At 38.5% G+C, this 10,280-nt stretch overlaps 1 protein-coding gene across 3 annotated transcripts in view; it reads right to left on the reverse strand.

Moving 5' to 3' along the window:
• Positions 1-10,280, reverse strand: part of coro7 (coronin 7) — a 173,905-nt gene that overhangs the window by 42,066 nt on the left and 121,559 nt on the right. The gene's annotated exons all lie outside the window — the stretch shown is intronic.

Genomic DNA, 10,280 nt, shown 5'->3' on the forward strand with positions numbered 1-10,280 from the left:
TTTTCTGGCATTGCTTGTGGTTTGTGTGTTTGTATTTCTGCTAACAGGTAAGATGACTTCTGTAACCGTTCCGGCAGCTGATTGGTGGTTCAACGGCTGATTGGATCTTGGAACTCCTCCCGCTCGTCAGTGGCTGCAGCTGGCTGGGCTCTTTAAAAAGCCTAGTTTTGAATCAGTTCACTCTCTGCTCTGCTCTGCTCTGCTCTGCTCTGCTCTGCTCTGCTCTGCTCCTGCTGTTGGTGTGGTTGGTATCCCTTTGTGGGGATCTTGGTGACTTGTAGATAACTTTATTGTTATCTATTGAGATTATTATTGGAACATTTGACAATGCTTTGACAATGTTTTAATCTGATTTGTTAGCTAGTAAATCTAGTTTTGTGTTCCACTTTTGGAACTTGTGAACAGCAGGACTGAGCATTTGATGTTTGTGAATTATTATTATTTGTGTTAACTTTCTCTTTTTTCTTTATTTGTTTATAGGGAGTTGGGGGAGTAGATTTAGAGCTACCCCGGGGTATACATACATCACCCGTAGGCATACTTCTCTGTCTAGAAACACCAGCTAGACCTGGGCGGACCACCATCTGTAAGTTTGGTTAGGGCGCCTTGATCGTGTGCCAGATAGGTAATGGGTATAATTAGAATAGGTCAGCGGTGGGGTATCTTTTGTTTATTTCTTTTCTTTGGTTCGTCCAGCTCTCCCCTTTCTCCCTGAAAATTATTGTTTATCATTCACATTATTACCGTGGCAAAAATAAAAGCTTAATTTGTACGGTATTTGGAATTTGTGTCCTTTTCTCGCACCACGACTCCATACCTCCTTTGCTGGCAATTGTGGGCCCGAGCAGTGGGTTATCAGGTTCCCCTCCCTTTTGGGGGGCTGGAACGTAACACGTGTTTTGGCACACTGTCGCTCAGAGCGTAATGGAGAAAGTCTGCAGTCGTTTAGCAGACACTTTAATAGAAAATGCCTTGAGTTTTGAAATAAAATCAAAGTTGAGTCTCTTAACTCTTAAAATTGGCTCTGTTTACTTTCTTAAAGCAGCTTTATGCTAATACTGTGCATGCTATTCCACGTTCAAACTTTTTATTATAAAACAATCATTATTAGAAGAAAAATGAACGCATGTCGTTCTAAAGAGAATTTTTAAATCTTGTATTAAAATGGAAAAACTTTGTCCACCTCGATCACATTGTTCCTCGACCACTTGAATTTATTTTTGCATAATAATCCAATCATTATTCTGTTTCATTCATAAAAATATCACATTACAGATGCTAGTCGGGTTGCGAATGACAATCCATGTTTAATTTAAGGCCTTTTAATCATATTTGCAATGAACATGACTTTAAATACAGACAATGTGTTCCTATCAAGGATGAGAGATTAAGGTTTAGATTAGTGTTACTTTAGTAGCACTAAAACGCTTATTTAAAAATGTAAAAGCTCTCTAAAAACTAAAGAGCTAATAAATGCCTAGTAAGAATATAAATGAAATGCAAACATAAAAGTGATACTCTAAAATGCCAGATACAAAAACACTCAAGTATTTTATAGACTCTTATAATATTTATTAATATTTTGAATATGCTATTATTTTTATATTTTCAGTTATCATTTTCATTTTAGTTTCTTGTGCTTGTCATTTTTATTCGTTTTTCTTTCTTTCTACATTTCTGTTTAGTTTTCATTTATTTGTATTTCAGTTTTAATAATTTTAGTACTTAAATCAATTTTATTTCAAGTAGTTGTTTTTAATGTTTATTTTCTTTCTTTCTTTTCGTTTAGTTTGAACTTTTTTAAACTCTGATAGCATCTTCTGCTCAGTTTGCCTTATCTCTATCGTCTGATATGCCGGTGGACACGTGTGACTGGATGCCACAGGTTCATCTTATCGTATTTTAAATCGTGCAAGTTGCAAAGTTAACCCTCTCCATGTATCTCCACATCTATCGCTCCATTTCTTCATCTGTTCGTCTCTCCTCTCAGAGGCTCATATCTCCCGCTCACCCCCTGCGGGATCAGGGAACACATTCCTGGGCCTTACGGGACATGCGACAACACAAACGCTGCGAACACACATCCGTCTTGTCTGTGCACATCTTGACACTCTTACATAATCGCACCTACATTTACGTTTACCACTCAATCGTGCCAAAATAACTCACAAAAGAGTGCATGTCTGGGTAAATGTCATGTTTAATTCGACTTGAGAGAAAACAAGGTTGTTGTCCTTTCTCAAAGTTTGGTGTAATTAGCCCATTTTTCTGTAATCCAGTTTTTTTTGTCCACTGGAAATGAGAGGGGGGATTTTTTGTATGCATAACTCAAAAGCACACAAGAGTGAAACCCACTGTAGACTTTATGTCTATTTTTCTCACGGCCTTGCTTTCATTTACGACAAATTGAATATGACATCTACTTAGCTAAGGTTCACTGCGTAAGTATTGGTAACATAAATAGGCAAGCTAAAGAAGTACTGCGGTACAGTAAAATAAAATAGGCATCAATCAAAGGTTTATGCATTTGAATTGCATGGAAAATGTCCATCTATTTGGTCAAGTATTAAGTTAAGGTCAAATCACAGTGACAACAAAACAATATAGTGCCGAGTTTGTTAGTGATTTTCTCCAAAATGCTAGTGAATTCAAGCTGTGTATTTCATTAGCATGTGCGTTCACAGCATAAGCTGCAGTGTGGACCAGCATGTATGCTGATAGACAAGCTCTACCTGTGACCCACGGTGCCCTTTATCATCTAACGCTCTCTTTTCCACACCTCCCTTCCCCCCAAAGACAGCAAACCGTAAATCTGCTACTCACCTACACAAAGAGACAAACCCAACCAAACAATATAATCCCTTAAAACTAGTCCAACAGACGCCTGCGGATCGTCACACGTGTGTTTGTGTGTCCTGCCGAAAAAAGACTCCGTTAAAAGAGGGATCCCCAACCTCAGGAGTATTGGTATCTATGTTTTTGCCATGGCCCAAGGAATTTATTAAGATCAGTTTAATTACAATAAGCAAAACTAAACTTTTGGGAAATTTTATTATAAATTTGACCACAAGATGGTGCTGTCTCAAAAAAGTTGAGTACTTTCAGGGCATAGTGCCGATGACACAGAGTTTCGTAACCTTATGCCAATGTGTTTGTAAAATATAGCATTTTGCTACAAAATTTAAAATGTCTGATGCAAAAAATGGCTGATATGGGAAAATTGGGTATTGTTCGACTCGAAAAGAACCATTTTTCAAATCTCCTGACCACTAGGTGGCACTGCATTGCAGGTAGCTTCAGTTCATTGCTGTCATAACACACACCAAGTTTCATAGATATCCATAATAAAGGCTAGATATCTTACGGCGGAGTCTCTATCGTCATCGCCGGCGGCCATCTTGTCACAGGCAAGCTTTCTGGCGGGCTCTGTGGTTCCTGATGTAAGATGAGTGATCAGCACGAACACAAATACTCTTATCTCGTTGAAATCTTGACGGATTTACAAACGGTTTGGTTTCTTACAAACGTTATTAACGTGGCTATAATTCTGGATGATTATTTATAGATAAACTTATTCATAAGTGTGCAGTGTCATAACTACATCTTTGACGTTTATAACAAACCAAACCGTTTGAAAATCGGTAGAAAATTGAGAAAGTTATGGTTATTTAAAAAGTACATGCACCATTAAAACACAATGTTACGAGTGAGCGAGCTGCCTGTGACAAGATGGCCGCCAAGTGCGGACGTCGACCTCCATTGGCCAGCAGCGCGGACGAGACATCTAGCCTTTACTATGCCAAGTTTGGTCAGAACTTAATGGTTCAGGTTAATTTTGGCTTTTTTGACGAATTCTTTCGCACGTTATTCGAGAATGCTTTGCCGAATCAACTCGCCATGATCCGAAGATGATCTGGTTAAATTTTCATGAAAATCGAAGCAACAGCCTAGGAGAAGTTGAAAATTCAAAATGGCGGAAAATTGCCAAAAAATGTCAGTACGGTAAATGGCGTCATCATGTCCAGAAATACTTTAAATAATGCTTTACATAATGCTGGAGAAATATTCAGCTGTAATTTTAGGCCATATTGCTCAACTCTAGTAATGTTTTTATATGTGTGGCCTGCTTTGGTGGGCCCGTCTGGGTCATATTTCAAACCGCAGTCTGTCTGTACCTGCACAAAGTCAGACGTTAGATAACAATGGCACTGATAAAAAAAAATCATATCTCAGATACTAAATCAGTGACTGTGTACACAGAAAGTCATCTGTTCTAGTTATAATGGGTGATGATGATTTGTGAACAGCTAACAACCCTGCAAACACATGTTGAACAAAAGCAGCTAAGGACAAATATGCTTTATTTATTTTTTAAAGAGGAAAACAACAGGTTTTGCTGTTATCTGATCGGATGTCACTCTCCAAAGATTCACTAGTCAACTCAGTGAAACACTCTTAAAGGGATAGTTCACCCCGAAATGAAAAATCTGTCATCATTTACTCACCCCCAAGTTATTCCAAACCTGAATGAGTTTCTTTCTTCTGCTGAACACAAAGGAAGATATTTTGAAGAATGCTGGAAACCAAATAGTTTATGGGCCTCATTGACTTCCATAGTATGCAAAAACAATGTGTTCAGCAGAAGAAACTCGTGAAAGTTTGGAACAACTTGAGGGTGAGTAAATTATGACAGATTTTTCATTTTTGGGTGAACTATGTTTTGTGAACCCCGACCCAGAATGTCACAGAGACTTTTTGGACAGAAAACACACTAGAAACCCTAACAGAAGACCTTAGCAACCACTTAGCAACGGCCTTGCCACAAAGCAATACCCTGACAACCTCCCAGAATATCCAAACAACTGTAATGTGTTAACACAATGTTTATAGCAGAACACCTTAGTTAACACATACTCTAGCAACAACCTGGCTTCCTCCCAGAACACCCTAGCAACTGTAAAACACATTAGCAACCACATAGCAACGCCCTGGGAACCTTCTAGAACACCCTAGCCACTGTGAAACACATTAGCAACCACATAGCAACGCCCTGGGAACCTTCCAGAACACCCTAGCCACTGTAAAACACATTAGCAACCACATAGCAACGCCTTGGGAACCTTCCAGAACACCCTAGCCACTGTAAAACACATTAGCAACCACATAGCAACGCCCTGGGAACCTTCTAGAACACCCTAGCCACTGTGAAACACATTAGCAACCACATAGCAACGCCCTGGGAACCTTCCAGAACACCCTAGCAACTGTAAAACACATTAGCAACCACATAGCAACGCCTTGGGAACCTTCCAGAACACCCTAGCCACTGTAAAACACATTAGCAACCACATAGCAACGCCCTGGGAACCTTCCAGAACACCCTAGCAACCGTATTGCACTGTGTTAATACAATGTGCACAGCAAAACACCTAGTAACACCCTGCCGACAATCTACAACACCCTAGAATCATGCAGACAAGTTTAATTTCCGTTACATTTTTACTCAGAAAATGTCCAATATGGATATTTTTGCAATTGCGTTTGGTGTCGCTAATGGCAGAAAAACTACATACTGCACCTTTACAGTATATATGAGTAGAAGTATCCAAGTGCACTCAAAAACTACTTCCCAAACACTACGGTCAACAATGACAGATTCAGCAATTTGTCACAGCATGTGCGCATTTATGGTTTTTGTTCATCAGCTTCATTTGTTTGTTTTCTGGGTCTCACATTTAACAGGCACGGCTGGCATTATAAAACCACTGGCAAAAGCGCAGGAAATACACAAATCACAGCTTGAGTGAACAAAATACACAGTTTCTCCGTTCCTCACTGTGTCTTTGTCTTCTGAGCTGCAGCTATACAGTATCTGCAGATATGACCTGTCTCTCTTTCTCTTCTTCTGTCTCTATCTGTGTTGCAGTGTGTGTGTGTGTGTTTTATCTGGAAGAGTGCATGATAAGGTCACCATGTGTGCGGGTTGTGTGTGTGTGTTTACGAACATCACCTCAGCTGTCTGCAATGGAGGTCTGACAGACAAACACACACCACATGTCTTCCATCTCACCGTTTCTGTCCCATCCTCGCATTCCTGTCTTTTATTTTAAAAGCAGACAGAATAGTCACCTGATCGCAGTGCATTAAACCTGTCAAGTGTTGATCATACCTGGATGCACGCTTGAAGACATCGGGCCGCACATAGCGATCATTGTTGAGGGCTGCTGAGATCATTCCTCAAACAAACCACAAACATCAGGCCGCTCATTCCACACATACCACACAACAGCGAGAGAAGCAGATCCAAACACTAGTGAGTGGCCTACATAGACTGTATTTAAGGCAGTGTTTAAGGCATCATAGGTGCTCTTCCAACACAAATCCATGCCAAATTCAAATCAAACATTCACAATGACACTTGCTGGACGTTTCCAAGTGGCTGTATTGTTGTTTATAGTGGGAGTTTCTACAGCTAGATGGTTGAGTGTGATTGGTGAGCTACACAACTGTCCATCGATTGTGAAAGTCCGATTCACACTGAGATTACAGTACAGTGTATATCCATTCAATCCCAAAATCGCCTTTAAAGTTGTCCATTTATGTTCGATTTTGCTGCATCCACTCACGAAAATATATTTTTTAATATATTTACGGTAGGAAATGTACAAAATATCTGATCTTTACTTAACATCCTAATGATTTTCGGCATAAAAAAGAAAAATGTTGACCCATACAATGTATTTTTGGCTATTGCCACAAATATAGCCGTGCGACATGTGACTGGTCTTGTGGTCCAGAGTCACATATGCTCTGAGAACTTCAACGTAATGTCGAGTTCCTGGGGGGGCCTCGCAAAAGAGGTGCTCAACGCCGCCCCCTATATGTGCCAGCCAGCATGTGCAGTGAGAACCGATTGAAATGTTGAAGGAAAAAAAACAGAGATTCCCAGCCTCTCCCATGGGAATCTCTCTTTCTCTCTGGCAACATCACATAACTCTTCAGACTGTCAACACAGCATTTCCCACTCAAATTCCCTCCCGTTCTTTCACACTATTCCTATCCACACGGATAAAGGGGTTTTACTCTCTGTCAGGCTTAATTCATCCTATCAGGTCCAGTGTGATATATAAATCTCAGAAAACTGTCAAGAACAGGTTCAGCTCATATTTCACTCCTAAATCAGAAGAAACTACATTTAGCAGAAAAGCCTATTTTATGGAACATTACTTAGCATTTTTCATGCTAATTAAACAGATTTTCTTTCCGATTTTCATGCAATAGTCTAATGCTGATTTTAACCGAGATAAACTCGGAGCAGGAGAATACGATTTTTTTTCACATTAGGATGAATGAGCATTTGAGGAGGAAATTGTCTTGCAGTAAAATCCTAAATCCCTTAAAAATATCTTTCATTTTGGTTTTAGGTTGAAATACGACCCATTTTTTGGTGATATCCGCCCATTTAGAAGCATGAACCTGATAACTCCCGTCTTTGTGCCGGTATAAAGACTGTGGGAACCCTGCGTAGGTGACATCACATGACATTTGACATGTCCCAGGCCAAAAGCGTCAGTGGTTGGTTTCACAGTTGATTCAGTGGGATCTGGTTACGGCGGTCAGGGTTTATCAGCAGTCTATCTGCCTCTGTTTAAACGACTTATTCTTTAACCATCAACACTTTGCACGCTTTCCTAAAAGCTCTCAATCTTTGAACATCTCTGTCTGAGCTCTTTATGTCAGATTCATCAATGAATACGACACAGAAAGAATGTGCAACAAGAATTGACCATGCCATTATATGAGGAGAGAAGACCAGGTGGAAACGTCATTATCGGAGTCAGTTCTATAAATACTGACGTTCTGTCGTCTTCACATGAGTGTGTGTGTGTGAGACAGACCTCTGGCGTCTGGACACCAACACCTGGTTTTTACAGTACACCGTTGTGGGCCGACCACATTTGCTGCTGTAAAAGTCAAGTCAGCCTATGGCTGTAAAAAGCAAATGAATTTCTGTCGCTCATGCTAATGGCCGTCTTTAGAAAACGCCTCACCTCTTCCAAACCTTCACCGCTGGGAGTTTCACAGTCTGACTCTGGAAAAGCAGGTGAGCAGTGAATGAAACCAAAAAAATATCTGAAAATACTGATAAACTAATTTAGATGATTTACTAAGTAACTTAGAGTTTTGTTAAGGTACAGTAAGTAAAGTACAAAGCAAGTAAGGACAGCAAATGAAAGTACTTTAGTCATTTCAGTAAAGTAAGAATGTGAGTGAATGCAAGAAAGATTTAATAAAGCATTTAATCAAGTAAAAGTATTTAAATAGAAAATAAAAAACAATGAGTCAAATTTACTTATTTTTTTAAGGGACATTTTTGCACTGATTTTTTTTTGGAGTAAATTTCACACATAGAATTAAGTAAACTATACTTAACTAAGTTAAGTGAAAGTAACATAAGAAATTAAGTTATATTTATTTAGCTAATTAAAGGTTAAGTAATACCTATTTAATCGAATTTTTCTTTGTACAACATTTCACTCAAACAATATAACATTGGATTAGACTACACTTTTTAAGTATATGATTTCCTCAGAAATGTTTAAGTAAGCAATACATAGTGTGTGTCACCATATCTTTATTTCTAAAGTTAAATGTGTGAACGCAGACCTCAATACTTGGTAGACAATTCAGAATGACGGTAACATTTGATGGATCGTTTTTGTGTTTGAATGTGTCATTTTAAGTAGAAAATGAACTCCAAATGTCACAAAATGGCCAGTTACTAAATCCTAACAACAAAAGCAATGATAAAATAGTGTAAATACATATGGAAAACAGTGAAAAATATACCTCATTAATTATTCATGGCCCAGTGCATGATGGGAACACCAGTATCAGAAAAGTTGAGTAATTTTACTTAATTTTATAATGTTGATATTTACGCTTTCATTTCTACACGATTGAATTGAGTACTACTATAAAATTTACTTATTTTCTAAAATTCTTGCCTGAACTGACCTTTTTCATGTAAATTACATTGTTTTTTTCTGTAGTATTTACTTCACCACAAAATCATTTTTATCAGTGTGCAATTAAAGTATGCAAAACAATAAGACAAAACAAAAAAGAATAAGACACATTCGTCAAATTCATCAGAAAAAATTGGTATCAGTTTTATTTTGCATACATTGTTGTGTCATTTGTATATGCAAATTCAAAAGAAGAATATATATATATATATATATATATATACAAAGCAGAGACAAATAAAATAAAAGGAAAATAAAAAAATAGTTATTTGCATGTTGGTTTACATTGTTTTGTTGGTATTTTTTGTATGCCAATTATTTGACAATACAAATGCTTGACATGCCAACAAATATTTGTCATGCCTATCATCCGCAGTCAAATTGAACCTGAGGCAGAAACGCATGCAGTACAAAAGAGAAGAATGACGTGTGGTGAAGAACTGTAGCACTAAAGACTGGTGCGGGAGAAAAGACCTGTGTTTATTTTACACTGACGAGTGTTTGGATGTGACACACACACACACACACAAAGTGTTTTTCTGTCTCATTGACACCTGTCACATCCTGAATCCTTCTATACCATCAACAGCCTGTCCATACAGTCTAAACTTCCTCTGATCTTATGAGATTTACAGCACCTAAAAACCAAACAGCTTTCATCCGGGCGCTCGCGGCCTAAACATGCCTCAAACAGGATGGCAGATCCATCATCGACAACATCAGATCATATGTTCTGCTTAATGCACAGTATACATAAGCCTTCTGTTTGAAATGATAAACATTTCAAAAAGGAGTAGGCTGTGGTTTAATTCAAAGAGGGACTGACTGTGCACATATAACAGTATGAAATAGCAGAATATGCTATTCCCAAACAGCCAGAGAGAGACGCTCTGTTCTCCTGAAGAAGGGCATGAGGAGGATTTATTTTGTGTGAACACACACACACACGCACAGTTGAGCTACGGCATCATCTGTGCATCAGATCTGAGCGAAACACGCATGAAATCGTTTATATGTCCCCGCAGTTCAACGTAATGTGTTACAGATGCGCTGTCTGCACGTGCACTTCATATAGAAATGCATTACAGAAAAGATATATACTGTATGGCGGACATATTTCTAGGAAGTTGACATGTTGTGGAGTGTGAAACATGCTAAAACTTTTTCAAAGGGCGTATTTTATCATTATGCATGTGACTTTTATATTCAAATAAACGAGACCACATGGAATATCTGTAGGCTCCTTTACAA

The sequence above is a fragment of the Rhinichthys klamathensis genome, unplaced genomic scaffold, assembly GCF_029890125.1.
Source record: "Rhinichthys klamathensis goyatoka isolate OS25496 unplaced genomic scaffold, OSU_Roscu_1.1 h1tg000185l_1, whole genome shotgun sequence".
Lineage (NCBI taxonomy): Eukaryota > Metazoa > Chordata > Actinopteri > Cypriniformes > Leuciscidae > Rhinichthys > Rhinichthys klamathensis.